Source organism: Lagenorhynchus albirostris, chromosome 1 (assembly GCF_949774975.1).
Source record: "Lagenorhynchus albirostris chromosome 1, mLagAlb1.1, whole genome shotgun sequence".
Taxonomy (NCBI): Eukaryota; Metazoa; Chordata; class Mammalia; order Artiodactyla; family Delphinidae; genus Lagenorhynchus; species Lagenorhynchus albirostris.
Window position 1 is genome coordinate 94,440,619 of NC_083095.1, and position 14,357 is coordinate 94,454,975.

Here is a 14,357-nt window from a genome sequence, read left to right on the forward strand (position 1 = left end):
AAATTCTTTATTCATTTTTCGCTTTCTGTGATATTGAACTTGTACCATAAACGAGGTTCTTGTAAACAGAGCCGTCCCAAATTTTGGGGTGGCTGTGTCTTTTTGATTTTAATTTCCCTAAGCTATAGGAGCATAAGTGGAAGTGCCCTAGGCTCTGTTGCTTTGTTTTTTAGATGTTTCAGGAAACACCATACACTTCTCCAGAGTGGCTGTTGGCAATTTACATCCCGCCCATCAGCATAACAAGGCTCCCAGTCCTCCATGGCCTGTCCTGCCTTTCTGGATTTTACACCTTTCTCAGATGGCCCTTTTGCCCGGGGGGCAGTGAGACTTCATTGTAGTGCAGATTTCCTTTGCAAGCTTGCTTGGTTGGCCAAAAAGGGCGTATGCGTTTTTTCCTGAATATATTCAGGAAAAAACGCATACGCCCTTTTTGGCCAAGTGCATCATTGTGGACGTTCTGCCTCTTTTCCTATGCTTTTCATGCAATTCCAGTCTACCTCCTGAAATCGGTTTCCTGCAATTCTGCCCCACTTTCAAGTGCTCTTGGCAGCCTTACTTCAATATATTTTTGGACGATAGCTGTCATTTATAACTCTGCAGGTTTGTGAATGACAGTGCCCCTGAGCTCCTTCGTTCAACTCGCTTTCTTGTGAGCTGGCCGCAACACCGCAAGATTGCTTCAGGCCCTAGTGTGGTTCCGGCACGGCAAGCTGAGCCTTTGGTTAATTCCTCTTCCTGGTGGGAAATGAGAGTTAAATTTGCCCGTCCAGACACCTCCAGCTAGTCTCTCATTGGTTTTCCCTATTCCTGTTCATTTCCCGCAGAAATTGCAAACTGGGCCAAACAGGACGTTAAAGGCACTGACTCTCCAAGTGGGGAGAGTGTTAGTAAAGCGTCTGGAGTGTTGTACCCGAGTAGCAGGGGACGAAAACTGAGACACATTTGAACACGTTTCCCAATCACACGGTGGATCATACTCTGGGTTCCACATGCATGTTTTAGCTGAAGGAAGAATCCCTTAAACCTGGAGAGTTGTGACCCATGGAATGGGTACCATGCAATATGACTTCAAAGGGTCTGCATTTGCTCACCGAAACTCACCAATTCTATCACTGCTGCATTTATGCTGCTGTACACACGCTTGACTCTCTTTCAGAGACATGTAAATCCATAGGTTTTAAGATTCTTACTAGTCAGGTATATTCTTAGGCGTTTAATATGGGGTGTTGAGTCCACTTCGTTGAGGAAGGTGTAGCTCTTGTCTATTACATATTTGGCTTATGGAACGGTATCTGTGCTAATTTCAATCTCTTGTTTTATGCAGCACCCCAACTCACCTTTCCCCTTAAGCAAGCATAAGTTGGTTTTCTACATCTGAGACCCTGTTCTGTTTTGTAATTCAGTTCCTGGGTAGCCAAGTTTACATTCCGTGTATTAGTGATACCTTATGATATTTCTTTTTCTGTGTGACATATTTCACTTAGAATCATCGTATCTGAATCCACTCATTATGCTGCTATGGGCCTGATGACATAGATTTCATTGCTGAGTGGTATTGCATTGTACGTAAGTACCACAAATTCTTTATTCATTTTTCGCTTTCTGTGATATTGAACTTGTATCATAAACGAGGTTCTTGTAAACAGAGCCGTCCCAAACTTTGGGGTGGCTGTGTCTTTTTGATTTTAATTTCCCTAAGCTATAGGAGCATAAGTGGAAGTGCCCTAGGCTCTGATGCTTTGTTTTTTAGATGTTTCAGGAAACACCATACACTTCTCCAGAGTGGCTGTTGGCAATTTACATCCCGCCCATCAGCATAACAAGGCTCCCAGTTCTCCATGGCCTGTCCTGCCTTTCTGGATTTTACACCTTTTTCAGATGGCCCTTTTGCCCGTGGGGCAGTGAGACTTCATTGTAGTGCAGATTTCCTTTGCAAGCTTGCTTGGTTGGCCAAAAAGGGCGTATGCGTTTTTTCCTGAATATATTCAGGAAAAAACGCATACGCCCTTTTTGGCCAAGTGCATCATTGTGGACGTTCTGCCTCTTTTCCTATGCTTTTCATGCAATTCCAGTCTACCTCCTGAAATCGGTTTCCTGCAATTCTGCCCCGCTTTCAAGTGCTCTTGGCAGCCTTACTTCAATATATTTTTGGACGATAGCTGTCATTTATAACTCTGCAGGTTTGTGAATGACAGTGCCCCTGAGCTCCTTTCTTCAACTCGCTTTCTTGTGAGCTGGCCGCAACACCCGAAGATTGCTTCAGGCCCTAGTGTGGTTCCGGCACGGCAAGCTGAGCCTTTGGTTAATATCTCTTCCTGGTGGGAAATGAGAGTTAAATTTGCCCGTCCAGACACCTCCAGCTAGTCTCTCATTGGTTCTCCCTATTCCTGTTCATTTCCCGCAGAAATTGCAAACTCGGCAAAACACGACGTTAAAGGCACTGACTCTCCAAGTGGGGAGAGTGTTAGTAAAGCGTCTGGAATGTTGCACCCGAGTACCAGGGGACTTAAACTGAGACATATTTGAACACGTTTCCCGATCACACGGTGGATCATACTCTGGGTTCCACATGCATGTTTTAGCTGAAGGAAGAATCCCTTAAACCTGGAGAGTTGAGACCCATGGAATGGGTACCATGCAATATGACTTCAAAGGGTCTGCATTTGCTCACCGAACCTCAACAATCCTATCACTGCTGCATTTATGCTGCTGTACACATGCTTGATTCTCTTTCAGAGACATGTAAATCCATAGGTTTTAAGATTCTTACTAGTCAGGTATATTCTTAGGCGTTTAATATGGGGTGTTGAGTCCACTTCGTTGAGGAAGGAGTAGCTCTTGTCTATTACATATTTGGCTTATGGAACGGTATCTGTGCTAATTTCAATCTCTGGTTTTATGCAGCACCCCAACTCACCTTTCCCCTTAAGCAAGCATAAGTTGGTTTTCTACATTTGAGACCCTGTTCTGTTTTGTAATTCAGTTCCTGGGTAGCCAAGTTTACATTCCGTGTATTAGTGATACCTTATGATATTTCTTTTTCTCTGTTACTTATTTCTCTTAGAATCATCGTACCTGAGTGCACTCATTATGCTGCTACGGGCCTGATGACATAGATTTCATTGCTGAGTGATATTGCATTGTACGTAAGTACCACAAATTCTTTATTCATTTTTCGCTTTCTGTGATATTGAACTTGTACCATAAACGAGGTTCTTGTAAACAGAGCCGTCCCAAATTTTGGGGTGGCTGTGTCTTTTTGATTTGAATTTCCCTAAGCTATAGGAGCATAAGTGGAAGTGCCCTAGGCTCTGTTGCTTTGTTTTTTAGATGTTTCAGGAAACACCATACACTTCTCCAGAGTGGCTGTTGGCAATTTACATCCCGCCCATCAGCATAACAAGGCTCCCAGTTCTCCATGGCCTGTCCTGCCTTTCTGGATTTTACACCTTTCTCAGATGGCCCTTTGCCCGGGGGGCAGTGAGACTTCATTGTAGTGCAGATTTCCTTTGCAAGCTTGCTTGGTTGGCCAAAAAGGGCGTATGCGTTTTTTCCTGAATATATTCAGGAAAAAACGCATACGCCCTTTTTGGCCAAGTGCATCATTGTGGACGTTCTGCCTCTTTTCCTATGCTTTTCATGCAATTCCAGTCTACCTCCTGAAATCGGTTTCCTGCAATTCTGCCCCGCTTTCAAGTCCTCTTGGCAGCCTTACTTCAATATATTTTTGGACGATAGCTGTCATTTATAACTCTGCAGGTTTGTGAATGACAGTGCCCCTGAGCTCCTTCGTTCAACTCGCTTTCTTGTGAGCTGGCCGCAACACCGCAAGATTGCTTCAGGCCCTAGTGTGGTTCCGGCACGGCAAGCTGAGCCTTTGGTTAATTCCTCTTCCTGGTGGGAAATGAGAGTTAAATTTGCCCGTCCAGACACCTCCAGCTAGTCTCTCATTGGTTCTCCCTATTCCTGATCATTTCCCGAAGAAATTGCAAACTGGGCCAAACAGGACGTTAAAGGCACTGACTCTCCAAGTGGGGAGAGTGTTAGTAAAGCGTCTGGAGTGTTGTACCCGAGTAGCAGGGGACGAAAACTGAGACACATTTGAACACGTTTCCCAATCACACGGTGGATCATACTCTGGGTTCCACATGCATGTTTTAGCTGAAGGAAGAATCCCTTAAACCTGGAGAGTTGTGACCCATGGAATGGGTACCATGCAATATGACTTCAAAGGGTCTGCATTTGCTTACCGAAACTCACCAATTCTATCACTGCTGCATTTATGCTGCTGTACACATGCTTGATTCTCTTTCAGAGACATGTAAATCCATAGGTTTTAAGATTCTTACTAGTCAGGTATATTCTTAGGCGTTTAATATGGGGTGTTGAGTCCACTTCGTTGAGGAAGGAGTAGCTCTTGTCTATTACATATTTGGCTTATGGAACGGTATCTGTGCTAATTTCAATCTCTGGTTTTATGCAGCACCCCAACTCACCTTTCCCCTTAAGCAAGCATAAGTTGGTTTTCTACATTGGAGACCCTGTTCTGTTTTGTAATTCAGTTCCTGGGTAGCCAAGTTTACATTCCGTGTATTAGTGATACCTTATGATATTTCTTTTTCTGTGTGACTTATTTCTCTTAGAATCATCGTACCTGAGTCCACTCATTATGCTGCTACGTGTCTGATGACATAGATTTCATTGCTGAGTGATATTGCATTGTACGTAAGTACCACAAATTCTTTATTCATTTTTCGCTTTCTGTGATATTGAACTTGTACCATAAACGAGGTTCTTGTAAACAGAGCCGTCCCAAACTTTGGGGTGGCTGTGTCTTTTTGATTTTAATTTCCCTAAGCTATAGGAGCATAAGTCGAAGTGCCCTAGGCTCTGTTGCTTTGTTTTTTAGATGTTTCAGGAAACACCATACACTTCTCCAGAGTGGCTGTTGGCAATTTACATCCCGCCCATCAGCATAACAAGGCTCCCAGTTCTCCATGGCCTGTCCTGCCTTTCTGGATTTTACACTTTTTTCAGATGGCCCTTTTGACCTGGGGGCAGTGAGACTTCATTGTAGTGCAGATTTCCTTTGCAAGCTTGCTTGGTTGGCCAAAAAGGGCGTATGCGTTTTCTCCTGAATATATTCAGGAAAAAACGCATACGCCCTTTTTGGCCAAGTGCATCATTGTGGACGTTCTGTCTCTTTTCCTATGCTCTTCATGCAATTCCAGTCTACCTCCTGAAATTCGTTTCCTGCAATTCTGCCCCGCTTTCAAGTCCTCTTGGCAGCCTTACTTCAATATATTTTTGGACGATAGCTGTCATTTATAACTCTGCAGGTTTGTGAATTACAGTGCCCCTGAGCTCCTTTCTTCAACTCGCTTTCTTGTGAGCTGACTGCAACACCGCAAGATTGATTCAGGCCCTAGTGTGGTTCCGGCATGGCAAGCTGAGCCTTTGGTTAATTCCTCTTCCTGGTGGGAAATGAGAGTTAAATTTGCCCGTCCAGACACCTCCAGCTAGTCTCTCATTGGTTCTCCCTATTCCTGTTCATCTTCCACAGAAATTTTAGCTCTGTTTTTTAGATGATTTAGGAACCATCATACACTTCTCCAGAGTGGCTCTCAGCAGTTCACACACTGTCCATCAGCATATAAAGTCTCCCTGTTCTCCATGGCCTGTCCTGCATTTCTGGTTTTTATAAATTTTTCGTATGGCCCTTTTGACCGGTGGGAAATGAGACTTCTTTGTTGTGCACATTTGCATTGCTTGGTTGCCCATAAAGTGCGTATGCGTTTTTTTCCTGGATATATTCAGGAAAAAACGCATACTCCCTTTTGGGCCAACTGCATCATTGTCGAAATTCTCCCGCTTTTCATGTGCTTTAAAGACGAGTCCTATCTATCTCTTGAAATCTGTTTCTTGCAATTCTGTCTTGCATTCAGATCCTCTTCTTTGCCTTACCTCAACATATTTTTGGACGTTAGTTTTCATTTATAACTCTGCAGGTTTGTGAATTGCAGTGACCCTGAGCTCCATTTTTTAAGTTGCTCTTTTGTGAGCTGGCCTCAAAGCCGCAGGATTGCTTCAGGCCCTATTTTGGTTCCGGCGAGGTGGGCTGAGCCTTTTATTAATTCTTATTCTTAATGGGAAATTAGAGTGACATGTGCCCGTCCAAACCCCTACAACTATTCTCTCATTGGTTCCCCCTCTTCCCGTTCATCCTCCTCACAATTTGCAAAATGTGTGAAACAGAAGTTTAAATGTGCTGATTCTCTAAGTGGGGGAGATTCTAAGTAACGTAGCTAGAATGATGAACAGGAGCACCAGGAGAGGATAAATGAGGTGCATTTTAGACACATCTCCCGATCACATGGTGTACAGTCCTCTGGGTTTTCCATGCATGTTTTAGCTGTAGGAAGATTCCTTGAATCTGCAGATTTGGGACCCATTCAATGGGTACCAGGTAGTATTACTTTAAAGGGTGTGCATTTCCTCACCCAACCTCACATTTCTCTTAGCGCGAACAGTTTCCAGCCTTATGTCTCATCCTGCTGTGGGTCTAGATGTGTTCAATCCATGTTGCATCACCGTCCCTGAGGAAAAGTTGTAAGAGGTTTTCTCTGTCTCTCTGTCGTTTACTTTTTTCAATTTATTACTATATTGGTTACAGCTGATTTTCAAAGCACTGTTTCTTGCTGCTGTACATCCACTTGATTCACATACAGAGAGACATCAATAAATTCTTCTTCAGATTCTTACCAGTCATAGATATTCTTTTCCGGTGACTTGAGTGTGCTGAGTGCAGTTCTTTTAGCTACCGTGTAGGCCTTGTTGATTATCAGTTTGGTATTTGGAATGGTATCTTTGCTAATTTCAACCTCCTGGATGATGCCTCACCCCTCCCCACCTTTCCCGTTTAGCAGCCTTATGCGTGTTTTCTACATATTTGACTATGTTTTTGTTTTGTAATTTATTTCATGTGTAGCCATTTTGGATTCCACATTTAAGTGATATCTTATGATATGTGTCTTTTTCTTTTTGAATTATGTCACTTAGAATGATCATACATAACTCCTCCGGAGTTGTTACACCTGGCCATATTTCATTGATTTCTAGGCTGAGTAATATTCCACTCTACATAAGTACCACATCTCTATCCATTTTTTCCCTCCAGAGACATTTAAGTTATATCCTAGTCGAGGATCTTTTAAACAGAGAGGCAGTAAACATTGGGGTGCCTGTGTCCTCTCGATTTTTGTTTTTCCCAAGATATACGCCCATGAGTGCAAGTGCCCTATGCTCTGTAGCTCATTTGTTAGATGCTTTAGTAAACACAATACACTTCTCCAGAATGGCCGTTGGCAATATACATTTCCACTATAAGCCTCACAGGGCTCCCTCTTCTCCTTGCCCTGTCCTGCATTTCTGGTGTTTACACTTTATGACGATGGCTCTTCTGACTGATGCGAAGTGATATCTTTTGTAGTATTGATTTCCAGTGCCCACCTGTTTGGTTGGCTAAAAAAGTGTATGCCCTTTTCTTGAATATATACAGAAAAAAACGCATACAGCCTTTTTGGCCAACTGCAATGTTGGCAATGTTCAGCCCCTTTTTTGTGCTTAATGGCGAGTCCTTTCTACCTCCTCAAATCCCTTTCCTGCCATTCTCCCTTGCTTACCAATCCTTTTCTCTGACTTTCCTCAAGACATTTTTCAGTGATAGATATTTTCAACTCTGCAGTTTTGTGAATGTTACTGCCCCTGAGTTCCATTGTTCAACTTGTGTTTATGGGAACTGGCCACAAAGCAGTGGGATTTCCTCAAGCCCTATACTGTTTCCATGGGCAACCCTAGCCTTTGGTCAATTCGTCTTCCTGATTGGAAATTAGAGTGACATGTGCCTGTCTGAACACTTAGGACTTGTCTCTCATTGTTCTTCAAACTTCCGCTTCATCCACTGGACAAATTCCAAACTGTACGCAACAGGATGTTGACAGTGCTGACATCTCCAAGTGGGGAGACTGTTAGTAAAGACGCTGGAGGGGTGAACCCGAGCACCAGGAGATGAGGAGATGAGATGCCTTTTCCAAACTCTTCCTGATCAGATTGTATACCATCCTCTGGGTGTGACAGACATGTTTTAGCAGTAGGAAGAGTCCCATTCATGTAAGGAGAACACCAGGGCTTTTTCAAAATCAGTGTCTCCCCGAAACCCAAACTGGGGAATTTTTTAAGCTACGGCTACACATATGTTCATTAAGGGCCTTGGGAAGTAGGCAGAGTCCAAACTTTAGATGATTGAAGTCTTCAGGGTCAGAAGCACTCACCACCGGCTTCCCTTAGGTTACACTTTAACTGTCATTGATAGATGATGTCAATAAAAATATCTATTCTTTTTCCGATTATTTCCCCTTATAGGTTATTGCAAAATATTGAGTGTAGTTCCCTGTGCTATACAGTAGTTCCTTGTTGATGATCTATTTTATACATAGCAGTGTGTATGTGTTAATTCCAAACTGTTAATTTATCCCTCCTCCCACCTTTCCCCTTTGGTAATAATAAATTATAAGATTTTATACTTCCCAGAAATGGAGGAGCTGAAAGAGAGGTATCATTTTCAATGGAAAAGCATTTAAAACAAGATTGAAGCTTTAACCAAGATTATTAGATGTACATCCTTGGAAAGAAATCACTTCATTTCTCTAATATTGACCTGACAAATAAGACAAACCTTTTCACTGAACTTGCTTATAATAAAGTGATGGAAATATCAAACGGAAGTGTTAGAAACATCTTATTTTACCCGAGCCTTATAAACTGTTCTATGTTAACGACAATTTGGCTCACACATCTGTTCATTGAAGTTACAATAGTCTCAATTTCTGTTACTGATCCTCCAGAGTGGACCCCAACAAGTGTCCCCCTGCCCAGTGTCATTGGGGCCAACAGATCGAGACTGAGTTTGGTTCACAAGCAAAGGAAGCTTTATATTTTGATCAGAGAATGGAGAGGTGAGAGCATGCACTACCCCGTGGGCTGTGGGCTGGGCTGCTGTGTAGAGATCCTGTCAGAGTCAGTGGGAGGGAGGGGGCGGAGCTCTCGAGGGCCAGGTTGGCTGCAGCTCAGGCTCTATATCTCGGAGTCTGCACTGGGCCCCAGGAGCTGAGGTGTCGACCCAGCCATTCTGCACTAGGAAATCTGGTCTGAAGTGCCGGGTGTGGAACCTCTGCATGCGGGACCCTAGGAGCACGTGAAATTAGACAAAGCACAAAGGATAAAAAAAGTCAGACTTGACTTTATTGCCCAGATTCTATTTTTATCTCCCAGGGATTTTTAATGGGCTTTGCTGGGGACAAACCCCTCCTCTGCCTTTTGTCCCGTTCCTCATTCTTGGAGTGCTGAGGGTGCAGACCCTTCTTCTGTAACTGCTGAGTGCTGAGTTGGGAGCCCTCATACCAGGGGACGAGGGTCAGAACTTCTCCCCAGCAGCCTCCAGGTGACGTTGATTGGCCCCAGGACCCCTGCCTCCCTGCTCGTCCGCCTGAGCACCAGCATTGGAAGTGTTATAGATTCTAATGACCTTTAAGGGTCCAGGAAAGAGATGTGCAGAGACGCTGTGGGGGCCGGTTTCACCCCGCCCCACATTTGTTCGGCCACCTTAGGCTGACCGTTTCTGCCAGCCTAGATGCTCTGACCAGTAGTCTGCTCTTTCTTCAATTAGGCCCCTGAATTAACGTAAAAACAGCACCAGGTGTCAGAGCCCTGCCCGCTCGACTCCCAGACAGTCCAGGGTCAGTGGTGATCAAGGACCATGATGGCCACTGAGTCAACAGCCTTTTGAAGTAAACAGGAGTCCAGCCGGTCTTATTGGCCACCATCATCACGGTGTCTGTAGGCTTTTCTATGGTGACAGTGTGATATACGGTTCCCCCGCCAAGTTTATTAGCTCCCCTCCGGGTGCAGTAAGTCCTGCAAGCAGTAGTCTACTCCTTCGGGACACACTATTGTTGATTTATGAGAGAAACTCCAGGTCAAGTGATGTTCACACGAGTCGTCATGGTGCCCTGTTGCCCCCGGTTATCTCTCTGGATGTTGGAGTTGGAGGGCCTCCTCACTCGAGGTCGGTGTGCCCACGGAGCGAACCCTGCAACTTCAGGGCATGGTTGGTGATTAGGATCACCACGTGGGGTCCTTTTCCCTTAGGAGGGAGGTGGCCTTTTGGGCTGCTGATTTCCAGGTTTTTAGATACCGCCAGTATCTTGGCCAGATGTGGCAGTGGGCCAAGCCCCTTGGTGGCAATGAGCCAAGCCCCTTGGTGACTGTAGTTTATCCTACTTGGATGGCATTCTTGCATTGTTCCATTTCAAGTGGTCCCAGTTTTTGCACTAATTCTGCAATGGCGATTCACCTTTCACCGGGAATGTAAAGGTCAAAGGGTTTAGCTCAATTAGGGAGTTCCAGGGCAAGGGTCTGAATTGACTGCTCTTTCCATTCTTGAAAGGCCACTTCTGGATTCTGTTCAAAAGGATCATCATCTTTTCCTTTCAGTGTTTCATATAGAGGCCCAGCTAGTAGACTGTAGTTAGGGATCCAGAAGCAGCAAACCCTGGCCTCCCCAGGAACACCTAAGCTGTCTTCTCGTTTTAGAAAGGGGTAAGGCTGCAAATGGTTTCTTCCCTTTCCTGGGATGGGCTTCTCTGACCTTGTGTGAGAATGAAGCCCAGGCAGGTCACCGCAGTCTGTGATATTTGAGCTTTTTCTTGGACAACTTCTATCCTTTATTGGCTTGGTAGTTCAGAGGCCTCCTTAGTAGGGCTGGCGATCAGAATGTCATCTGCATATTGAAGGAGGGTTTCCTTTTCCAGAGGTAGAACTTTTCGGTCTTTAGCTAAGCTTTCCCCAAAGATGGTGTGGGAATTTTTGAACCCTTGGGGCAAGACGGCCCGGAAGTATTGTTTTAGTTGTATGTTGAGTCCTGCCACTCACAAGCCAAAATTTCTTGTGACTCTGGGACTAATGGAATACAAAAGAAGGCATCATTGAAGACTAATACAGAATACCATGTCCTGGTGTTTGGTAGAATGACCAGCAGGGTGTAGGAATCAGGAGCAACTGGAGGTATATCCTCGGTGGCTTCACTGACTGTCCTGACATCGTTTACCAGGTCCCCAGCAGCCCATGGGGCTCTCGTGGTCAGGTCAATCCCAGGATATGGAGCTCTCCTGGGCAGGTATCCCACCCCCAACCCAGCCCACGGGGCTCTCAGGGTCAGGCCCCTCCCAGGATACAGAGCTACCCTTGCAGGTACCGTGGCAGGGCTGGGCACACAGGAACCGTGCACATAGCCCTCATTGAAGAGCACCCCCAGCTCACCTGTCGCTCAGAGCTGACACAGAGCACCTCAGAGCAGGACTTGAACTAACAGACAGCAGCTCTGACAGGTCTGTGACCCTGGGCATCACTCTGTGTGGCCTCCCTCCACCTGGTCTTCCAGAGACTTCCACTGCACCCGGGGCACCAGGCCTCTGTCTCCAACCACCACCCACTCCTCCTCTCCCTGACTCCTGGGTTCCTCTCATTAGGAGAGGGTTTTCTTGAAGTTGTCTCCCACTCATGGGCCAGATAAAATGATTAGAAAACAAGCCAAAGCTGCAGCCCCTTGTCTATCCTGACTCTCAGGAGCCCACACCTGTTCCTTGGACCTGGCCGGTTCAGCAAGTTCCATTTTCTGCAACTGTGAGCCCCTGAGGGGTGATGATTGGCTGACCTGGCAGTGCCGGCCAGCCCTCCCCAGGTGTGCCTGGGTTGAGATCAATATAAATACCACTCCAGGCAGCAAAAGCCCCTGCAGCTGTGCCTGACGCCATTTTCTCTGCCCTGTCAGCAGTCTCGGGGCTGGGCTGGTGGGAGGGAGTGAGAGGCCATGGCTTTGTGGGTGGCCCAGTGTGAGTGTGGCTCTGCTGGACTTTCTGCAGCAGTTGCCAGGCTGCCACCTGCTAAAGAAGAGGATGTGTCACCCATGCCTGCTGCTGGAATTTCTCCCTGGGCAGAGGTGAGGAAGGAAAAAAGCAGTGGGGGCAGGGACAGGACGGGTATCTCAGGCAGGGAAATGGAAATCTTCCAGAAGAGCACCCAGGGCCAGGACCATCCTGGCTGGCCTGCAGGCACCAAGTCAGCTGGCATGCTGTCACTCGTGTGGCTCCATGGCCCTTCCTCTAGGCTTTCAAGTCCTTGTATATATTCAGGTGTTTTACCTGGGAAGGGTGGGAACAGTTCAGCAGCAACTGGCCTGGGGCTCAGCTCACGTTTACTCACAGATGCCTCAGCACGGTGCCCCAGCTTTGCAATGAGGAAGCTTGTTGTGTGGGGGCTGCTGGCTGAATGGGAGACGATTCCCCACCACTGACCAACTTCAGAATTGTTTACAACTGGAGCAAGTGCCCTGATACGGTTTTCCTCTGAGTAACTGGTGGGTTCTGTTTTTTTTTTCTCTTTTTCGTTTTTGGTTCAAGGTAGATTTTATTCCTCTTTTTTGTATTTACAGATATAAGCATGGAAATAATTTATTCATATAAATACATGTATGTGAAGGGAATAATTGTTTTTTCTGTTTTATTTTTTAAATTTTATTTCTTTTTAATTTTGAATTTTATTTTATATTTTTATACAGCAGGTTCTTATTAGTTATCTATTTTATACATATAAATGTTTACATGCCAATCCCAATCGCTCAACTCCTCCCACCACCACCCCTCCAAGAGCTTTCCCCCCTTGTTGTCCATACGATTGTTGTCTACATCTGTTGCTCTATTTATGCCTTGCAAAATGGTTAATCTGTACAGTTTTTCTTTCCACATAGATGCATGAATATACAAGATTTGTTTTTCTCTTTCTGACTTACTTCACTCTGTATGACAGTCTCTAGATCCATCGACGTCTCTACAAATGACCCAATTTCATTCCTTTCATGGCTTAGTAATATTCCATTTTATATATGTACCACATCTTTATGCATTCGTCTGTCTGTGGGCATTTAGGTTGCTTCCATTACCTCGATATTGTAAATAGTGATGCAATGAACATTGCGGTGAATGTCTCTTTTTGATTTATGGTTTTGTCTGGGTATATGTCCAGTACTGGGATTGCTGTATCATATGGTAATTCTATTATTAGTTTCTTAAGAAACTCCATATTGTTCTCCATAGTGACTGTATCAATTTATATTCCCAACAATAGTGGAAGAGGCTTCCTTTTCTCCACACCCTTTCCAGCATTTGTTGTTTGTAGATTTTCAGATGATGCCCATTCTAACAGGTGTGAGGTGATACCTCATTGTTGAGTCCATTTCGTTGAGCAAGGGGTAGGTCTTGTCTATTACATATTTGGCTTATGGAACGGTATCTGTGCTAATTTCAAACTCTGGTTTTATGCAGCACCCCAACTCACCTTTCCCCTTAAGCAAGCATAAGTTGGTTTTCTACACTTGAGACCCTGTTCTGTTTTGTAATTCAGTTCATGTGTAGCCAAGTTTACATTCCGTGCATTAGTGATACCTTATGATGTTTCTTTTTCTGTGTGACTTATTTCACTTAGAATCATCGTGCCTCAATCCACTCATTATGCTGGTACAGGCCTGGTGACACAGATTTCATTGCTGAGTGGTATTCTGTTGTACGTAAGTACCGCAACTTCTTTATCAATTATTTGTTCTCTGGGATATTTAACTTGTACCATAGAAGAGGTTCCTGTAAACAGAGCCGTCCCAAATTTTGGGGTGGCTGTGTCTTTTTGATTTTAATTTCCCTAAGCTATAGGACCATAAGTGGAAATGCCCTAGACTCTGTTGCTTTGTTTTTGAGATGTATCAGGAAACACCATACACTTCTCCAGAGTGGCTGTTGGCAATTTACATCCCGCCCATCAGCATAACAAGGCTCCTTTTTCCCCATGGCCTGTCTTGCCTTTCTGGATTTTACACTTTTCACAGATGGCCCTTTAGACCGGGGGGAAGTGACACTTCATAGTAGTTCGGATTTCCATTGCAAGCTTGCTTGGTTTGCCAAAAGGGTGTATGTGTTTCTTCCTGAATATATTCAGGAAAAAACTCATATGCCGTTTTTTGCCAAGTGCATCATTGTCGATGTTCTGCCTCTTTTCCTATGCTTTAAATGCAAATCCAGTCTACCTCCTGAAATTGGTTTCCTGCAATTCTGCCCCGCTTTCAAGTCCTCTTCGCAGCCTTACTTCAATATATTTTTGGAAGTTATCTGACATTTATAACTCTGCAGGCTTGTGAATTACAGGGCCACTGAGCTCCTTTCTTCAACTCGCTTTCTTGTGAGCTGGCCGCA